The 11658-nt window shown below is 42.1% G+C and overlaps 1 non-coding gene across 1 annotated transcript; it reads left to right on the top strand.

Annotated features, from left to right (window-relative positions):
* The first annotated feature begins 6403 nt into the window (after positions 1-6403).
* LOC115863952 (U6 spliceosomal RNA) lies at positions 6404-6510 on the top strand. The gene has a single exon (XR_004043737.1). It is a non-coding gene; the product is annotated as a U6 spliceosomal RNA (small nuclear RNA).
* The last annotated feature ends 5148 nt before the right edge of the window (positions 6511-11658 follow it).

The raw sequence follows: 11658 nt of genomic DNA, 5'->3' as shown, positions 1-11658 counted from the left end.
ATGGCAGAAAAAAGAAATCTACACCTTTTTCTATACATCAACATTTGTATCTATACATTAATACCACATTGTCATTTGTGAAGTTTAACTTGCAATTTACTCCAAGGCCTAGAAAAAGAATTGGAATATAAGACCCTTGTGGAGTGTCATTCTCTTTGCCCAGAGATGGTTCATGTCCATCAACAACTTCTGGTGCCACTGACCACAAGGGTTTGTTGATTCCTCTGTTAACTCTTCAGGGGGTAGATGGGTCACCTTCCTGTAGCCCCTGTCTCTTCTCTCTTGGGAACTTTCAAAGGACTTGGGGTGCAACAAATGCTTTCCCGGGCCCTGTGTGGTGAGTTTCCATTTTATCATCACTTATTCAAGATTCAACATGGATATGAACTTAATATAGGAAACCAGAATATAGGTTCATGGTTGTAGAGTTACCAGAAAACAGAAAGCACAGCTCTTCCTGTCCTTTCTTTTGTATCCAGGCGGGAAGATTTGCTGCCTACACCATTTCTCATCAGAAAGTAGATAACCAACTAAATAGAAAACTGCTCCCAGATGGCATCATTCAGTAGTGGGAGATCAACATCCTGGAATTTCAGGATCTGCTCTATAACTCTGTGTGATCCTGACAAGTCCCTTAATCCTTCTGATCTCAGTGTTCTCATTTGTAAAAGTATAGGATTCAGTGAAATGGTCTCCATCTAAGCCCACGACACTATCCAGTAATTTTCAGGGTTAACTGAATTGACCAAAGCTAAAATATGGATTTCTGATCAGACTCATTATATTATTTACTCCAAGAGAAAGATTCCTCCTTTTTAAAAAATAGATTAAGAAAAATAAACTGTTAGCTCTGGAGATGTAATGTCACTTTGGTTTTCCTATGTAGTCCATGGTAGACTTTAGGAGCAGAATTACGAGTGTAATTTTAACCCTGCGATTAAACATGGATTTAAAGCACCTAGCACATGGGCGGATCCAAGCAAATGTTATTTCCCCTTATACAACCTTTCCCAGGGTCTTCAGTGTACTCCTGAAACTGAAAAAGTGAAAGCTGCTCAAATATCTGCTTCCAGAAACACATCTCATCCATGCGATGCCAACAATAGCAAAAGAAATCCCAGTTTTAAGGCAGATGTTGCACACACTCATTGCTTCCTTGTCTTCTGGCACAGGAACTGAGATCTGATACTTGGGGCTTCAGTTTTCCTTTGTGCAAGATGAGCATTAGGTCCTTTGCTTAGAAAGAGCTCAATTGATCTGTCTCCAGGATGACGTGCATGATAAAAAGCAAAACAATGTAAGTGAGGGGAGTTTCTTTTTGTCTTGCAGGTAGCCTTAGAACACTTCTTGCTGCTCAAACGTCGTTTCCCTAATAGTAGGGTAGTAGTGTGGAATGTGAAAAGATTACTCAAAATTAGGGCCATTTTGGAGGCCAGGTGTATTAAAAACTATGCCCTTCCTGCCCCACCTTGACAGAGAAGAACACAGAGGGAAGAAATCAGGACAGGGTTTTCTGTCAGCTCCTGCAATAATAAGATAGTTCAATATATGAATCTTTATTTTTTATAATATATTTTTTTAATTTTTTATTTATTTTTTATTTTTGGCTGCGTTGGGTCTTCGTTGCTGCACGTGGGCTTTCTCTAGTTGCGGTGAGCGGGGACTTCTCATTGCGGTGGCTTCTCGTGCTGCAGAGCACGGGCTCTAGGCATGCGGGCTTCAGTAGTTTTGGCACATGGGCTCAGTAGTTGTGGTTCGCGGGCTCTAGAGCACAGGCTCAGTAGTTGTGGCGCAGGGGTTTAGTTGCTCCGTGGCATGTGGGATCTTCCTGGACCAGGGCTGAAACCTGTGTCCCCGGCATCAGCAGGTGGATTCTTAACCACCACGCCACCAGGGAAGCCCAACATATGAATCTTCACACCAAAAATTTCAGTTGATTGGGATAACAAAGCACAAACACCAGATTCCAAAAAGCTTCTCATTCCTTGACTCAGATTCAGAGGCAAAGACTCACGATGCTGATGAAACAACTATCTAAATAAATAATACAATTTTAATGAAAAACACAAGAGACTGATACAAAAGAATGCAGCCTCCTGCTGCACCAACACATAGCCCCAAGTACAGACACAATCATTTACAACAGGGGTAAAGAGATCCTGTTCTCCCCACAAGTCCGATATGGTAGCCCAAGTCTAACTGATGAAAGATGCCAATTTTTCAATGAACATCCTTTTTCTGACTTTTTTTTTCTTTAAAATATTCCAAGAGGTAGAATTATGGATGCCAAGTCTATGCACGTTTTTAAAGCTACTGAGACTTATCCCCAAACTAGTGCATTTTTCTTCAAGGGAAGCCCCTCTGCTTGGTGTGGTGGCATGTGGGATACCCAGGATTGGATGTTAAGTGGCATACAAATCGCAACCTCCTTTCCTTGGCACTGAATAGAATTTAAGGTGCTGCCTGTCATCTTCTTTGCAGCCTAGGCCTACTTTCAGCAGCTCCATTCAGTTGCAAGAGGCTGCATGCTGGACACCAGAGGACAACCACAGAACTGGCTCTTCTCGACACCCTGTGAAGGTCACATGAGCACAAACCTTTCAGGGGAAGCCCAGATGTCAACAGCCAAAGTAAACAAGAGAGTCGCTCACTAAGGCAGCACTCCCTGCTTTTTTCAACATAAATAATCTATGTTTATTACAGAAAATAGACAGGATAATATTTTAAAAAGCAAAGTCACCCATAACCTCACCACCCAGAGACAAGCATCTTTACATGTTTATATATGTCCTTGTATTGATAGAATTCATTCCCATACAAATATATAAGTAAACTTGCATTTTATAAAAACAAAATTATAGCATATATATACTATGCTACACTTATTTTTTCAGACTTAGTAATACACAACATTCTATACTTTTGAAAACATCAAATCCTGTACGTTGGCATATTTAGGGTGTTTCCAACTTTTCTCTGTTAGAACATGTAGACACACACACTTGCATGGCATTTAATTCTGGAAGGATATCTATTTTTTTTAAATCGCACTACAATAAACATCTTTGAACATGTATGTTTTCAATGGACATCCTTTTTCTGATTTTTTTTTCTTTAAAATATTCCAAGAGGTAGAATTATGGATGCCAAGTCTATGCACGTTTTTAAAGCTACTGAGACTTATCCCCAAACTGTAGTGCATTTTTCTTCAAGGGGAGCCCCTCTGCTTAGCGTGGTGGTGGCATGTGGGATGCCCAAGATTGGATGTTAAGTAGCATACAAATCCCAACTGCTAAGAAGCCGATGGGAAACAAATTGGAACCCTTTCTAAAGCGTCAAGGTGATTACTGCTTAGTACCCAGATATCTTCCAGCAACTTCATATAAAATATTCCTTCATGTCAGACCCATAATCACCTTTTCAAACTTGTGCCGTGGAGAGTCTCCGATATGTGTTCAGCCTGCAGGGCATAAATCTCTCAGAGCGCACTGCAACCTGCAGAGCTTCCCTCCCACAGGCGTGGGGCTGCTCCGTGGCAGCTGAAAAGCACATGTTGTGGTCCTCCACCCTCACCTCTTCTCCCACACCCTCCTCCAGCTTCCTTCTGCCTTCGGGCTTGCACATTTCTCCTTGACAGTTGCTTTCAGAAAAATATTTCTAAGATGCTTACCTATGCAAATCTGTCTTTCAAAACAGTACCCACAATCAAACCTCAGCGCACGAAAGGCTACACTCATTGGTGGCCAAACGAGCATGTCAGGATGACCAAAGAGGTAGGGATTTGCTGAGCACCGATATACAGCCCAGAGCCCTTCTGGCCTGAGTTATTTGTCCAGAGGAGGGGAATTTAGATGCTCTGCCCTTCCACTGAAGAGCCGCACACACAAATGAGGACCAGGTAGCAGATGGATCAGGCAGGTGTCGTTCCCCAAGAAGTTGGCATGAAAGTTAACATAAGAGAGGAATCTTTCTCACAGTTCTAGGGTGTTCGCCATCAGACGTGTCATGTCTTACTTCACTAGGAAAAAACTAATCCATCGAAGCACAAACAGCTTCCCAAGCCCTGTGCTAAGGAGTCCAGCTCGTCCCAAAGCTGCCAAGAGTCCCCATTCATGTTTCCCAGCATTCTCTGAGCGCAGGTAGGCTCGGCTGCCCTGGCTTATGTTACCACACACAGGCCTACAAAGCCCTGGCCTGTGTGCATGCAGCATTTTCTGACACTGCAGCACGTGAAATAGCTCTGCTGACCAGAGGGGAAGAGGGGGAGGGATAAACTGGGAGACTGGGATTGACATATACACACTACTATATACAAAATATATAACTAATAAGAACCTACTATATAGCACAGGGAACTCTACCCAGTACTCTGTAATGACCTATATGGGAAAAGAATCTTTAGAGTGGATATATATGTATGTGTATAACTGACTCACTTTGCTGTACACCTGAAACTAACACAACATTGTAAATCAACCGTACTCCAATAAAAATTTTTTTTAAAGGACTAAAAAAAAAAAAAAAGAAATAGCTGTGCTGTTATTTCCATTGTGATCTTGCAGCAAATGCCAAGTGACCTACGAGCACCTGAAATGCACCTGAGACCAGTCACGGGAGAGCTGTTTCAAGCCCACGTCTGTGCGGGACCTGGAGCATCAGGGGAAGATCCTAGTGCTGTGTGCTTTGGCCGCCGCTGCTTATGGTCATTGCCACCTGAGTTCATTGCCATCCTCGGGTGTTAGGGCTCAGGGGTAGTTGCTGGGGGAAGGGAAAGCTGGTAAGGACTTGGACAGGACGGTAGGTGTGTATGACAGCTGTATAAAGCTAGCCTGTTAGTGGGAGATGGGGAGGTAGGCGGCACTGGGGGCTCCAGAGGCTGAAAAAATACACCCCTGGTGAGTGAGTATTTTTCTCCAAGCAGGTTTTCAGGAAGGGGTGAATGCTTTTCTCTCTGCTCAGCATCTCCCGAGTGATGACAAGTTTCTCAGGCAGATCCCCACACTCAGAACGGTCTCAGTCCCTAAACACCACCTCCTGAGAATCCCCAGCCCACTGGCGGGTCGACAGCAGTGATAACAGCACCAACAGTAACAGCATCTGTGACGTGTGGAGCCCTACATGCCACTGTACGCTTCCTCGTAAAGACAACTGCACCCGGTTTTATTGAATCCTCCTAACATCTTTGTGAAGTTGGCATCATTATTCCTCCTTTTACAGATAACTATCCTGAGGCCCAGAGAGGTTACACTGACTGCCCAAGTCAAACAGCTAGCAAACGGCAGAGCGGGGCTGGACTGCTCTTAACCTCTGCACCAGGTACACACTTATCTGTTCACTCAGAACGGGGCAGGTACCAAGGGCACGTACTAAGAAGACGAACACATTCACAAGTTTTGCCCATCGGCTGTTTCCCCAGCTTGTATCTCCAGAAGGTTTACTGGGCCACATCATGCTGCCCCCAAACCCACACAACCACCCAAAAACGGTCCCAAACAAAACCGTCCTCTTTCATCCAAACATTTCTTCAGGTCTCACCATGGAACCACCATATCTACATCAACCCTGTGTGAAACTACAGTCATTTATCTAACCCTTCTTCCTTACCTCCATGCAGTAAGTCTTGTTTTTTCTCCTCCAAAATGGTTCTTCAAGGTAGCTGATCATCACTTTCTTATTCCAACTGCCTTGGAGCTGTGTTCCCTGCCTCCAGCATCTAGACCCTCTATTCCGAACACCACACCTTCAGCAGCGCTTCTGCCATTTCCTACCTCCCTCTACACCTACAATCTTGAGGTGAGATTTCTCTGTCTTGATATCAAGGCCCCCTATAGCTGGCCCCATCCTACCTTTCCATACTCCCACCTTTGTTCTACACAATATCACCTCCACCAATCCCCTCACCAACAAGACCCACCTGTCAGTCTGTACCACTCCAACCCAAATCACTGTTCAAGCACCACATTCTCATGATTACACAAGTTTAATATTATTGCATTTCACAGAGAACCCAGTGTATAGGACTCAGTCAACACATCCATTTCTAAATTAACTATGATATAGTCTGGACAATTTTCCTGAATCAAAACACGTAGCTTAGCTTTGTATGAAACAGATCTTGGCCATTGGTTGACCATAAATTTAAGTGAACCAGTTGAGGAACACAGCCACTTGAAAAAGCCAAGACAAGGCAAACCGGGCCTGTGTCATGAAAAGCATGGTGCCCAGATCATGAATATAGGTCCCAAGACAGCCTCCACCGACCAGGGCACATCCTGAGTGATGCGCGCAACTCTGGATGTCCTGCTCAAATTCTGTGTATCACCTGGTCAAGATATTGATCATCCCCAGAAGTGGGGTAAAGCTAAGGAAGGGATAGAGAATTGATTACGAAGGAAAAACCGTGGGGCTCGCTTCAGCAGCACATATACTAAAGTTGGAATGATACAGAGAAGATTAGCACGGCCCCTGAACAAGGATGACACGCAAATTCGTAAAGCATTCCATATTTTTAGCTACATGTAAAAGAATGAAATTAGAACACTCCCTAACACCATACACAAAAATAAACTCAAATGGATTAAAGACCTAAATGTAAGGCCAGACACTATCAAACTCTTAGAGGAAAACATAGGCAGAACATTCTATGACATAAATCACAGCAAGATCCTTTTTGACCCACCTCCTAGAGAAATGGAAATAAAAACGAAAATAAACAAATGGGACCTAATGAAACTTAAAAGCTTTTGCACAGCAAAGGAAAGCATAAACAAGACAAAAAGACAACCCTCAGAATGGGACAAAATATTTGCAAATGAAGCAACTGCCAAAGGATTAATCTCCAAAATATACAAGCAGCTCATGCAGCTCAATATCAAAAAAAAAAAAAAACAATCCAAAATATGGGCAGAAGACCTAAATAGACATCTCTCCAAAGAAGATATACAGATTGCCAACAAACACATGAAAGGATGCTCAACATCACTAACCATTAGAGAAATGCAAATCAAAACTACAATGAGATATCATCGCACACCAGTCAGAATGGCCATCATCAAAAAATCTACAAACAATAAGTGCTGGAGAGGGTGTGGAGAAAAGGGAACACTCTTGCACTGTTGGTTGGAATGTAAATTGACACAGCCACTATGGAGAACAGTATGAAGGTGCCTTAAAAAACTACAAATAGAACTACCATACGACCCAGCAATCCCACTACTGGGCATATACCCTGAGAAAACCATAATTCAAAAAGAGTCATGTACCAAAATGTTCACTGCAGCACTGTTTACAACAGCCAGGACATGGAAGCAACCTAAGTGTCCATCAGCAGATGAATGGATAAAGAAGACGTGGCACATATATACAATGGAATATTACTCAGCCATAAAAAGAAACGAAATTGAGTTATTTGTAGTGAGGTGGATGGACCTAGAGTCTGTCATACAGAGTGAAGCAAGTCAGAAAGAGAAAAACAAATACTGTATGCTAACATATATATAGAGATTTTAAAAAAAATGGTTCTGAAGAACCTACAGGCAGGACAGGAATAAAGACATAGACAGAGAATGGACTTGAGGACACGGGGAAGGGGAAGCTAGGACAAAGTATGAGAGTGGCATGGACTTATATACACTACCAAATGTAAAATAGATAGCTAGTGGGAAGCAGCCACATAGCACAGGGACATCAGCTTGATGATTTGTGACCACCTAGAGGGGTGGGATAGGGAGGGTGGAAGGAAGACGCAAGAGTGAGGAGATATGGGGATATATGTATATGTATAGGTGATTCACTTTGTTGTAAAGCAATTATACTCCAATAAAGATGTTAAAAAAAAAAAAGGAAAGAAAAACCATGGAAGGAATCAGTATGTTCAGAGGACCATCCAATAGAAGGGACATTCTAGCAAAGACAGAGATTTTTTTCTATGTTCCTCCATTAGGCAGAAGCACTAAGGTGCAAGTTTTAGGCAAGGGATGCAAAACATCCCAATTTAATATGCGTATTAAGTCAGTATTATAAGTAGTAATTCCCCTGTCATTAAAAGTGTTGGAGCAGACATGAAATGTCTACCTCCAGAATGTTTTAGAAAGAATTCCTATACAACATGGTAAATCTACTATACCCCAATAAAATTTTTAATTAAATATTTTTTTAAATGTTTTAAAGAAGAATTCCTACATTGAGTGGAAGCTACAATGAGACGGTCCACTAGAGAGACTCTACCACTTTCTTTGCTGCTGCTTTTGCTGACATTGAGGAGGTTCCAGATTTCTCTTGCCTCCTAAAAACATGAAAGTAATTTAGTTCCAATATTCCCAGGCTACACTCTTTTCCTTTCTGAACCAGCCACAGTGAGTTGTGACAACAAGTGAAAACCCGAATGCCTATAGGCAGGTGATTAATTTTCTGCATCAGATTGAGATTAAACAATACAGAATAGAGAGTCCAGTGTACAACAAATAAGTTCATGCACTGCTCAAAGGTATTCAAATTCCAGTTATTTTTAAATATTGTGCCAAGAAAAATGGAATAACCAGTTTACAACCCCTGAAACCATCATAGAACAGAATAAAGTATTGAAGAATTTTGCTTTGTTTTGTTCTATTTTGTTTTTGCTATGGTCATAGATCACAGTGATTAGTAGCATGGGTTCTGAAACAGAACGACTGGGTTCAGGTACAAGCTCAGTAATTTCCAGTTATTTCGCTTCTCTGAACCTTAGTTTTCTCATCTTTAAAACATTAAGTATACTCACCTAATTGGTTTGTTTTGAGGAAAAAATGGAATAATATATACCACATGCTTAGAGCAGTGCCTAACATTTAATAAGCACTCAAAAACGAAGGTGAAATTGGAAAGATATTCTAAAAGGCATTCTTTTTAGGAATCCCCAAGGGGCCTAGCTTTACCTTAGAGCAGCATTTCCTGATCCATAGTCTTTGAAAGACTTGATAGTAAGTGTTCTGCACTAAGAGGGGTCCATGATTAAATAATTTTGAGAAATGATACACACTATAGAAATCCCTTTGGAGATGGACACTAGCATACATTAACTTGATTTACTCTGGTAGATTTAATCACAAAACCTCTATCCTTTGAGATATCCAACTAAAACCCAAAGATCCAGTATTTTTATGAATATATTTTAGAAATGCCTCCTTCTGGGAGCTTCCAATTTTTTCTTAAAGTATTTACTCTTTCACCATTTATATCCACTTCTGCTTCCAAGAAAGGATTTGAAGCACATGCTAAGGGGTCAAAGAAATTTATTTCTCTAGAGATTGTAAACCTCAACCTCCTCTTTGCTGGGCTTCTTTCCTCCCCCCAGAACCACTGCAAAACTTCAAAGCCAGTTTTGATACCCATTCCTTCATGCTGGTTCAATGGTCCTGAAATCTACATACCTTCTGCCTAAATGATCACCTCTTCTGCACTATTGAATATCTATAGAACCGTTCCCCCTTCCTGAAGTCCCTGGGCCACTTTCGTACCTCTCCAGGTCAAATTATTCCAACCATTGTGCCACAGATTGTAAGGGACACAACGGTAGCATAAGATAATGTCCCCTAGCCGCATGGAGCTTACCTTATCCTGGAGAGACCAGATCTACACTCCTGAGCGAGTCAGAAATCAGAATTCACAAGCAAACTCTGTGACCCGAGAGGTGATCTGAGAGCTCCTCCTTCAACTTGACATTGACTTTCTGCATTGCATTTTCAGTGGAACAGCTTAGAGAAAAGGTGAGTATTTTCCCACGGCACGAACTGCCCCTATCAGGGGTAAGTGATGGGTACATCAAACCTCTACGTGTAAGTGCTATGGTTGAACCTGAGCTGCCTGGGACCTTAACCAGAGAAATGTGGAAGGTTTCCATTCCTGAGGGTCTTCATAAACAACTTCCTCAAATTCACCCAAAACTTGTATTGCTTCTAGAAGAACTCAGAGGAAAATATGTTTAATTAATGACATGGTCTAGAAATCAACTGTGGACTAATTAGCAGGGAATTTTGAGTTTCAAGCCATTTGGATAATTTGGGGTGTTCCAGATCAAGTTTGGAGCAGTCCCCATTTAAGTCAGCCTGTGAGACTTCCAGTGTTTGGAGTGTGACTTTGGGGGTTGGTGGGGGATTTGAAGGTGAGGGAAGGTTCATTCATGAGCTAAAGAGCAGATCTGGCCCCTGAGATAGACTGTGCTCAGCAAAAAACGCCCTTCCGTGTATGAAGATGCAGTAACTGGTTCTGTAGTTCCGCACCACAGGGAAAGTTGGGGAAAACAGGGGAAGGAAACCGAGAACAAGAATACCAGGGACTCAGTCCCTTCATTTGGAACAATTACTAAATGAACATTTGAAAAGGTGTTACATAGTTTATGAAACAGTATCACATGCGCTATTTAATTCTCACAAGTGTCCTTTGAGCTGGGATCCCTGTCTCCTATTTACAGATGGAAAAACCACAGCTCAGAGGCAGAGATAAAATGGTTTCCTCAAGATCCCATGGTTCATAAGTGGCAGAACCAGGACCCAAACACAGAGCCTCATGGATCCAAATTCCACATTCTTTTCCTCTTTAATCACCTTTAATTTTTTTTGTTTTTTGTTTGTTTGTTTGTTTGTTTTGCGGTACGCGGGCCTCTCACTGTTGTGGCCTCTCCCGTTGCGGAGCACAGGCTCCGGACGCGCAGGCTCAGCGGCCATGGCTCACGGGCCTAGCCGCTACCCCGGACCGGGGCACGAACCTGCGTCCCCTGCGTCGGCAGGCGGACTCTCAACCACTGCGCCAACTAGGGAAGCCCAATCACCTTTAATTTTTGACTGGACTTCTTTGCTACCACCTGAGGAGTTGAGATAGCAAGTGGTTGGAAGAGGAAAAGAATGTGGAATTTGGATCCATAAGGATCTGTTGGATGTTGTATATGAAAGCTGTTAAGAGAGTAAATCCTGAGTTCTCATCACAAGGAAAACATTTTTTCTTTAATTTCGTATCTATATGAGATGGTGGATGTTCACTAAACTTGTGCTCATCAACATCATGATGCATGTAAGTCAAATCATTATGCTGTACACCTTAAACTTATACAGGGCTATATGTCAATTTATCTCAGTAAAACTAGAGGAAAAAAAAAATTAAAGGTGAAAAGGCAGAAGAAGTTCTCCATGCCTACTAAACCCCTGCAACAAGTGACATTCCAACGTCAGCGAGCAGAAGAGCCTATCTGCTCCTGACGCATGCAAGTCCTTCAGATCTGTCCAACTCTTTGTCACATCCCTTGTCCACAAGCAGTAAACCAACCATTTCAAAATCATATGGAAATGGTACATCCAGACAGTGGAATATTATCCAGTACTAAAAAGAAATGAGCTATCAAGCCATGAAAAAAAATACAGAAGAATCTTAAATGCACATTACTAAATGAAAGAAGCCAACCTGAAAAGGCTGCATACTCTGATTCCTACTATATGACATTCTGGAAAAGGCAAAACTAACGAGACGGTAAAAAGATCAGTGGTTACCAGGGGTCGAGGCAGGGGAAAGGATGAATAGGCAGAACACAGAAGATTTTGAGGGCAGTGAAACTATTCCGTATGACACTCTAATGGTGGATGCCTGTTATTATACATTTGTTAAAGCCCATGGAACATACAACACCAAGGC

The sequence above is a fragment of the Globicephala melas genome, chromosome 6 (assembly GCF_963455315.2).
Source record: "Globicephala melas chromosome 6, mGloMel1.2, whole genome shotgun sequence".
NCBI classification, from domain to species: Eukaryota; Metazoa; Chordata; class Mammalia; order Artiodactyla; family Delphinidae; genus Globicephala; species Globicephala melas.
This window is presented reverse-complemented; position numbering and strand designations above follow the sequence as displayed.